At 41.2% G+C, this 9,478-nt stretch overlaps 1 long non-coding RNA gene across 4 annotated transcripts in view; it reads left to right on the plus strand.

Moving 5' to 3' along the window:
* Positions 1 to 8,981, plus strand: part of LOC101904769 (uncharacterized) — a 123,794-nt gene extending 114,813 nt beyond the window's left edge. For all 4 annotated transcript variants that reach the window (XR_009493951.1, XR_009493950.1, XR_009493953.1 and 1 more), the window contains one exon: positions 6,382 to 8,981. This is a non-coding gene — a long non-coding RNA (uncharacterized lncRNA). The remainder of the gene's footprint in view (positions 1 to 6,381) is intronic.
* The last annotated feature ends 497 nt before the right edge of the window (positions 8,982 to 9,478 follow it).

Consider the following 9,478-nt stretch of genomic DNA (forward strand, 5'->3'; position numbering starts at 1 on the left):
ATTCCACGGACAGAGGAGCCTAGTGGGGCTATAGTCCATGGAATCACAAAGAGTCGGACATGACTGAGGGACTAACACACACACACAAGGGGTGGAGCCAGGATTTTTAAAAAGGGCTATTTGTATACTGACTGTCTTCCCAGGGGGAAGAATGAAGAGAACATATTTCACCTGTCATTCAAGTTAATTTTCTTTAATCCTTTTCATACCAATCTTGGATTGGTATTACTATTCCTGTTTTACATATGAGGCTCTGAGGCTCAGAAAGGTTAAGCAAATTGTGCAAGATCACACAGCTGTGACAGAGCCAGGATTCAAACCCAAACCACAAACTCTCTACTATCCTGCAGCAATTAACAGGCATTGGAGCAATAGAATCAGAGACTCTGGAAACTGAAAGGGGTCCTGGTATAATCTTATTTTGTAAGAACAGAAACCCATTATTATGAAGGTGAACTGACGCAAGTAGGGAGAAGTAAATGCCATTCATTGCTTTAATTAAGCCACTGAATTGAAGATTCAGCAATAAAAAAGATGTGTGTGTCTGCCAAGAGCTCCTTAGACTGGCAAGTAACATGGCATTGCATAATGGGAGTGAAAGCAAGAATATAGGTGGGTCACATCTGGACTGGGACAGGGGAGAGGGAGAAGGCTTCTTGGAAGTTAATGCCTTCGCTGAGTCTTAAAGAAGGACTAAGAGTTGCTCAAGCAGGAATGGGGTCAAGCACATTACAAGGGATACAATATGATGTCCAGAGGCCCATGTAGGAGAAAAATGAGAAAGTGACCAGAATGAGAATGGGGAAGGTGGTCTTGTGGCCCACGGTAAGGCATTTGAACTTCATTCTGAGGGTACAGGGGAGGCACTGGAGGATTTAAGCAAGAGAGTAGCATGGTCAGATTTGTATTTTAGAAAGACCACTCTGGATAGGAGGACCGTGTGAGAATCCAGGAGACCAATGATTATATTCTGGACTTGGTGGTGGCAGAGTGAATGGAGAGACATGGATGGATTTGAGCCGTTTTAAGGAGACTGATCTCTCAGAATTGATTGATTCAATTTGGAGACAAAGAAGGAAGTGAAGCCAAGGATAAGCCTCAGACCTGGAAAAGGTCAGTTTTCATTGCAATCCCAAGGAAAGGCAATGCCACAAAATGCTCAAACTACCATACAATTGCACTCATCTCACATGCTAGTAAAGTAATGCTCAAAGTTCTCCAAGCCAGGCTTCAACAATATATAAGCAGTGAACTTCAGATTACTAGCTTGAGCAACAATTGTGAGGATGAAAAAGAGAATGGAAGGGGGAAAGGAGCAGTCTGGACGGAACACAAGAAACTCGGTTCTGGGCATGTTTACGTGGGAGTTAAGGTGGGACTTTAAAAAGGTGGGACTAAAAATATGGAGATTAGTGGAGAAGTAACTCCAGAAAGAATGAAGAAACAAGCCAAAGTAAAACAACACCCAGTTGTGGATGTGATTGGTGATGGAAGTAAAGTCTGATGCTGTAAAGAACAATATTGCATAGGAACCTGGAATGTTAGGTCCATGAATCAAGGCAAATTTGAAGTGGTCAAACAGGAGATAGCAAGAGTAACATTTTAGGAATCAGCAAACTAAAATGGATTGGAATGGGTGAATTTAACTCAAATGATCATTATATCTACTACTGTGGGCAAGAATCCTTAGAAGAAATGGAGTAGCCATCATAGTCAACAAAAGAGTCTGAAATGCAGTACTTGGATGCGATCCCCAAAATGACAGAATGATCTCTGTTTGTTTCCAAGGCAAATCATTCAATATCACAGTAATCCAAGTCTATGTCCTGACTAGTAATGCTGAAGAAGCTGGAGTTGAATGGTTCTATGAAGACCTACAAGACCTCTTAGAACTAACACCCAAAAAAGATGTCCTTTTCATTATAGGGGACTGGAATGCAAAAGTAGGAAGTCAAGAAACACCTGGAGTAACAGGAAAATTTGGCCTTGGAATAAGGAATGAAGCAGGGCAAAGGCTAACAGACTTTTGCCAAGAGAACGCGATGGTCATAGCAAACACCCTCTTCCAACAACATAAGAGAAGACTCTATGCATGGACATCACCAATGGTCAACACCAAAATCAGACTGATTATATTCTTTGCAGCCAAAGATGGAGAAGCTCTATACAGTCATCAAAAACAAGACTGGGAGCTGACTGTGGCTCAGATCATGAACTCCTTATTGCCAAATTCAGACTTAAATTGAAGAAAGTAGGGAAAACCACTAGACCATTCAGGTATGACTTAAATCAAATCCCTTATGATTATACAGTGGAAGTGAGAAATAGATTTAAGGGCCTAGATCTTATAGACAGAGTGCCTGATGAACTTTGGACGGAGGTTCATGAAGTTGTACAGGAGACAGGGATCAACACCATTCCTAAGAAAAAGAAATGCAAAAATGCAAAATGGTTGTCTGACAAGGCCTTACAAATAGTTGAGAAAAGAAGAGAAGTGAAAAGCAAAGGAGAAAAGGAAAGATATACCCATTTGAATGCAGAGTTCAAAAGAATAGCAAGGAGAGATAAGAAAGCCTTCCTCAGTGATCAGTGCAAAGAAATAGAGGAAAACAGTAGAATGGGAAAGACTAGAGATTTCTTCAAGAAAATGAGAGATACCAAGGGAACATTTCATGCAAAGATGGGCACAATAAAGGACAGAAATGGTATGGAACTGACAGAAGCAGAGGATATTAAGAGGTGGCAAGAATACACAGAAGAACTATATAAAAAGATCTTTATGACCCAGATAATCATCATGATGTGATCACTCACCTAAAGCCAAACATCCTGGAATGTGAAGTCAAGTGGGCCTTAGGAAGCATTAACTTTCTAAGCATTAGCACTTGCTTACGAACAAAGCTAGTGGAGGTGATAGAATTTCAGTTGAGCTATTTCAAATCCTAAAAGATGACTCTGTGGGAGAGGGAGTGGGGGGATGATTTGGGAGAATGGCATTAAAACATGTATAATATCATATAAGAAATGAATCGCCAGTCCAGGTTCGATGCAGGATACAGGAAGCTTGGGGCTGATGCACTGGGATGACTCAGAGGGATGGTATGGGGAGGGAGGTGGGAGGAGGGTTCAGGATTGGGAACACGTGTACACCTGTGGTGGATGCATGTTGATGTATGGCAAAACCAACACAATATTGTAAAGTAAAAAATATATATATATATAAAATTAAAAAAGAAAGTGCTGCACTCAATATGCCAGCAAATTTGGAAAACTCAGCAGTGGCCACAGGACTGGAAAACGTCAGTTTTCATTCCAATCCCAAAGAAAGGCAATGCCAAAGAATGTTCAAACTACTGCACAATTGCACTCATTTCACACGCTAGTAAAACAATGCTCAAAATTCTCCAAGCCAGCCTTCAGCAATATGTGAACCGTGAACTTCCTGATGTTCAAGCTGGTTTTAGAAAAGGCAGAGGAACCAGAGATCAAATTGCCAACATCCACTGGATCATCAAAAAAACAAGAGAGTTCCAGAAAAACCTCTATTTCTGCTTTATTGACTATGCCAAAGCCTTTGGCTGTGTGGATCTATGGAGAATTCTGAAAGAGATGGGAATAATGGACGACCTGACCTGCCTCTTGAGAAATCTGTATGCAGGTCAAGAAGCAACAGTTAGAACTGGACATGGAACAACAGACTGATTGCAAATTGGAAAGGAGTACATCAAGGCTGTATATTGTCACCCTGTTTATTTAACTTATATGCAGAATACATCATGAGAAATGCTGGACTGGATGAAGCACAAGCTGGAATCAAGATTGCCAGGAGAAATATCAATAACCTCAGATACGCAGATGACACCATTCTTATGGCAGAAAGTGAAGAAGAACTAAAGAGGCTCTTGATGAAAGTGAAAGAGGAGAGTGAAAAAGTTGGCTTAAAATTCAACATTCAGAAACCTAAGATCATAGAAACCTAAGATCTGGTCCCATCACTTCATGGCAAATAGATGGGGAAACAATGGAAACAGTGAGAGACTTTATTTTGGGGGGCTCCAAAATCTCTGCAGTTGGTGACTGCAGCCACGAGATTAAAAGACACTTGCTCCTTTCAAGAAAAGTTATGACCACCTAGACAGCATATTAAAAAGCAGAAATATTACTTTGCCAACAAAGGTCCATCTAATCAAAGCTATAATTTTTCCAGTAGTCATGTATGGATATGAGAGTTGGACTATAAAGAAAGCTGAGCGCCAAAGAATTGATACTTTTGAACTGTGGTGTTGGAGAAGATTCTTGAGATCCCTTGGACAGCAAGGAGATCCAACCAGTCCATCCTAAAGGAAATCGGTCCTGAATATTCATTGGAAGCACTGATGCTGAAGCTGAAACTCCAATACTTTGGCCCCCTGATGCAAAGAACTGACTCATTAGAAAAGACCCTGATGCTGGGAAAGACTGAAGGTGGGAAGAGAAGGGGACGAGAGAGGATGAGATGGTTGAATGGCATCACCGACTCAATGGACATGAGTTTGAGTAGACTCCGGGAGTTGGTGATGGATAAGGAGGCCTGGCATGTTGCAGTCCATTAGGTCACAAATAGTCGGACAGGACTGAGCAACTGTACTTAACTGAACTGAAAAACAGGGATGAATTCCAGGCAGCTCTGAAGCTCAGGAGAGAGTGTGGAACCAGCAATGACAGTTTAGGCACTGATGAAATTGAGGTGACATTTGAAGTCATGGGCCTAGATTAGTCTACCCAGAAGAGGGAGCATTTAAAGCTGGAAGAAGGAGGAAAGGAGACTGAAACTAGAGACTTAGTCAACATTTAAAAGCAGTGAAACAGAAGCAGCGGGAGACAGCTATAGAGAGACGGAGCACTAGGGAAAAGAAGCCAGCAGAGAGCAGTATCACTGATGCAAAAGAGGAAAACTGGAAGGAGAATTCCCAGGACATATGTGATCTAATCCTACATTCAAACAATTGTAGGTTGATACAGAGAGAGCCCACAGGACATTGCTCTTCATAAGCAAATGAGGCAATTTGATTTCATAAGGAAGTGAAGGGGGCTTATCAGAGCCTAATCTATTTCTTTTCCACAAACATGTATTTAGAAATGAAGTGAAAGTGTTAGTCATTCAGTCATGTCTGACTCTTTGCGACCCCATAGACTGTAGCCCACCATGTTTCTCTGTCCGTGGAATTCTCCAGGCAAAAATAATGGAGTAGGTTGCCATTCCCCTCTCTAGATCTTCCCAACCCAGGGATCAAACCCAGGTCTTCTGCATTGCAGGCAGATTCTTTATGGTCTGAGCCACCAGAGAAACTACAAATCTATTTCTTCCCCATAAATCTACTACTGCTACTGCTACTGCTAAGTCACTTCAGTCGTGTCTGACTCTGTGCGACCCCATAGACGGCAGCCCACCAGGCTCCCCCGTCCCTGGGATTCTCCAGGCAAGAATACTGGAGTGGGTTGCCATTTCCTTCTCCAATGCATGAAAGTGAAAAGTGAAAGTGAAGTTGCTCAGTCGTGTCTGACTCTTAGCGACCCCACGGACTGCAGCCTACCAGACTCCTCCGTCCATGGGATTTTCCAGGCAAGAGTACTGGAGTGGGGTGCCATTGCCTTCTCCGGTTCAAGCTGAGTTGGAGTCAACTGGCTACTTCTTTCCAGAGCATAGAAGTTAGGAACTCTCCCTTTGCTGCTTTCATCAATATCCTTACATCAAACATTATGTCATGGCTGTGTTGGTCCCTTGATCCCTTCTACAACTACATTGATCAACATTCACAGTGCCAAAAAATACTTTGAGATGTTGGAGAGGGTGGATAGCCCCAAGCACAGCCTCATGCACTGAATATTGCCAAATGCTCTTTCTGAAAATGCTGAATTGCCTTTTCTTCACATCCTCTTTTTCTTTAATATTCATAATGTTGTGTACTAAAAGAGAACTTTAAAATATGCTGTTTACTACTTTCATTTAAGTAGTTACATGAGGTTATAAGAACCCAGCCAGGAGCTAGAATCACCAAAATGAGGGACCACCAGACAGAAGCTATGGTTATAAAAGGGTTGTTGTTAGAACCATGAAAAGCAGGAAGGGAGTACGAAGAATAAATATGTTGATTTCTGTTTCCTCTTGTCCTCCCGTCTCCTGTAAGAACTTCTCATTGGCCAGAGTCAACAATAATGGGATACCAGATGATATGGTCCATGAAGGGCAGTCCCCTTGGTTTAGAGCAAGACAGAAAATAGTGAAGCCTGAGTCTTGGGCACACCAAGACTACACAGCTAAGATGCAGGAAGGGCAGGAGTCAAAGTCAGATTTATTATGCCCTTTTCACTGCTTTTATTTCTCTTCCATACACATTGTAGGTGTTTGGCAAATATTTGTTTAAAGAATGAATTCCCAGATGAAAGTTGAAGAAGCCAAGATTGCTGCTGCTACTGCTGCTGCTAAGTCGCTTCAGTTGTGTCCGATTCTGTGCGACCCCATAGACGGCAGCCCACCAGGCTCCCCAGTCCCTGGGATTCTCCAGGCAAGAACACTGGAGTGGCTTGTCATTTCCTTCTCCAATGTATGAAAGTGAAAAGTGAAGGTGAAGTCGCTCAGTCGTGTCCGACTCCTAGCGATCGCATGGACTGCAGCCTACCAGGCTCCTCCATCCATGGGATTTTCCAGGAAAGACTACTGGAGTGGGGTGCCATTGCCTTCTCCGAAGCAAAGATTAGGGGCTACGAATCTTAACTTTAGGAACCAGAACCCTGGAATCATCTCCTTGTCTATAAAATGCTGCCTGGCCGTTCGACCAAACAGAACTTACTGACTGTACGTCAAAGGAAATCTGCAGCAGTTTCCTCCGCAGTAAAACTCTTTGCGTCAAGCTTAATGATTCTTATCTGGAAACACTCAGGACTTAGTGTCAGAATGCAGATTTGTGGTATTTACTTGATCTAGTATTCCCAGTATTTGGGATGGATGAGGACACCACTGAGCCTTCATTCTCTTTAAGGATTCCAACCCCTACCCTCAAACACCCATTCCCCAATGAAAGCAAATATTATATCTGCTGAAGATGGGGTAATAAAGAAATAAGGCATGAATGTCTATTTTAATCCTGAAATAATTGCTATCTAAATTTGACTTCAAATGTAGATCTTTTGATTGATTGATATATTATCAATGGAAAAGAAAAATTGCCTCTGTATCAGTCAGTGTCCAGCCAGGAGCAAATAAACAGTTCTAGGTATTCCAAATAGAATTTAAACAGGGAATTAGTTACAAAGATCTTGAAATTTGTGGAAGAGAAAAAGGAGCAATTTGACCATAAGCTCCATAATGTAATTCACAATTATATCTCCTGTACCTGGTATGTAGCAAAGATTCAAAAATGTGTATTGAATCTATGATTACACTTGTGAGTGAGATTTGATCTATCAGTCTAGGAAGGTCAAGGGTTCTGCTGGAAAGCATTAGGATAGCTATATGACTCTGATAATTCAAGGGATGTGAGTATGTGATTTGGCCATTGGTAGGAAATCATGTTCAAAGCCTTCTGTTCAAAACCTGTCAGTGTTACTGTATAGCACAGAGAACTCTACTCAATATTCCATGATGACCTATATGAGAAAAGAATCTGAAAAAGGATGAATATATGTATATGTATAGCTGAATCACTTTGCTATACTCCGAAAACTAATACAACATTATAAATCAACTATAATCTAATAAAATTTTAAAAACCCAAAGCAATAACAAACTCCCCCAAACCTGTTAATGGATAATATTTAAGGAACACCTACTAGGTGCTAGATACCATTTCTGGCACTTTACTAAGACATTTATGTTATTAATTTTAACCTTCCTAATAATCCTATGATAATGGGTTCATTGTTTCCAGTTTCATAAGTGAGGAAGAAAAGGAGGCAAAGAGCTTTTAAGTAACACAACTAAGAGCATACAATAAGAAAATAGCAGAGCCAAGCTTCCACCCACAAGGTTTGGCTTCGGAAGCTACACTCAGTCTCCACACCATATGTCTCTCCACTGCTCAAGCGATGAAAGTTTAAACCTTTCTACCTTTATTCTCCATTTTCCCCATTGTACTCTGGGGCACAAACCAGCTAGCTGTTTCCCCAACCTGTTTCCTCTCCTTTCTGGGCTCATAGAAGACTATTCCCCAGCTCTTCCCTTTGGTCACTGTAGCTGTATGACTGAGTTCCAGCCAGAGGAAAGCGAGCAGAGGTGATGGATATCACTTCCTGGCCTAGCCCATCAAGCCTCTTACATCTGATACTGCATCTTATAATTTTCTTTCAGCTTGAGGAAGGTGAGCATACTGAACTTGGATGCTATATTTGAAAGTGTTGGAGCCACAAAATGCAAGAAGGCCAGACCCCCCTGTATGTTGTTTGGAGAAGAGTCAGGAGCCAATCAAGAACATCTGTGTTAGCTCTTAAGGGAACAAGAGATACACTATCCACTTGGTTCCACCATATGTGTTGGGGTCATTTTGTTACAGCAGCTGGAGTTATCTTAACCAATGCATACATGATTTGAGCTGATCTGTTGTTCCTTGAACATGCATTTGGCTTTTGCACATACTTTTCCTTGGGATTCTTATTCTATTCTTGCAAATATTCACATCCTAAAAATTATTCAAGGCCTAAACCAAGACCACTCATCTTCAAGCAGCTCTCCTTCACTCCTACTGGCCACAGTGCTTTCTTTTTTGCTTAACTTCCTATACCACTTTGTTGATAGTAACTCTCATGTCCTCTTAGCATAGCTCTAATTTTGGATGTCTTGTTTTCCCAGTAAGCTCTTCAAGGTCAAGGATCATGCTTTAAAGCTGCCTGTATGTCTCTGAAGTATATAACATGGTAGTGTGCCTTGAGAATTCTCAATAAATATCTCTGAGGAAAATGAATTTATATATATATATTAGACTCAATAAAGTCCATGTTCCCAAAAATAGTCCTTCATCACTCAAGCAGGAAGGCATGTAAATGTAATTTACTGGAGTTTGTCTTTATTATTCTTTTCACCAACACACACATCCCAACACTTTTTGACAACTGCTTAGAGAAGACAGAAGGCATGCTTATCAAATTTCAGATGATACAAAGCTAGAGGTAATAAATAATGCACAGGATGACAGAATCAAAATGAGGCAAGTTGGAATGAAGCAGATAACATTTACTAGGGGTAACTGCAAAATTAGATTAAAAAAAAAAAAAAAAAGAGGCCCAATTTCAGTATGGAACATGTGGCTAATGTCAATTTATAGGAAAAATCTTTCAGGTTTTAATTGGCTGCTGGGTTGACATGGGCCCAGAGTGGATACATGGGACTTTGTTTATAATTAGGCTCAGGGCACTTCATGGCAAAGTATTGAGGCTTTAACAAGGCATGGGCATGAATTAAGCTTGCTAGGTGGGGACCAGTGTAGGTACATGAAACCTCAGTGTT

Source organism: Bos taurus, chromosome 3 (assembly GCF_002263795.3).
Source record: "Bos taurus isolate L1 Dominette 01449 registration number 42190680 breed Hereford chromosome 3, ARS-UCD2.0, whole genome shotgun sequence".
Lineage (NCBI taxonomy): Eukaryota > Metazoa > Chordata > Mammalia > Artiodactyla > Bovidae > Bos > Bos taurus.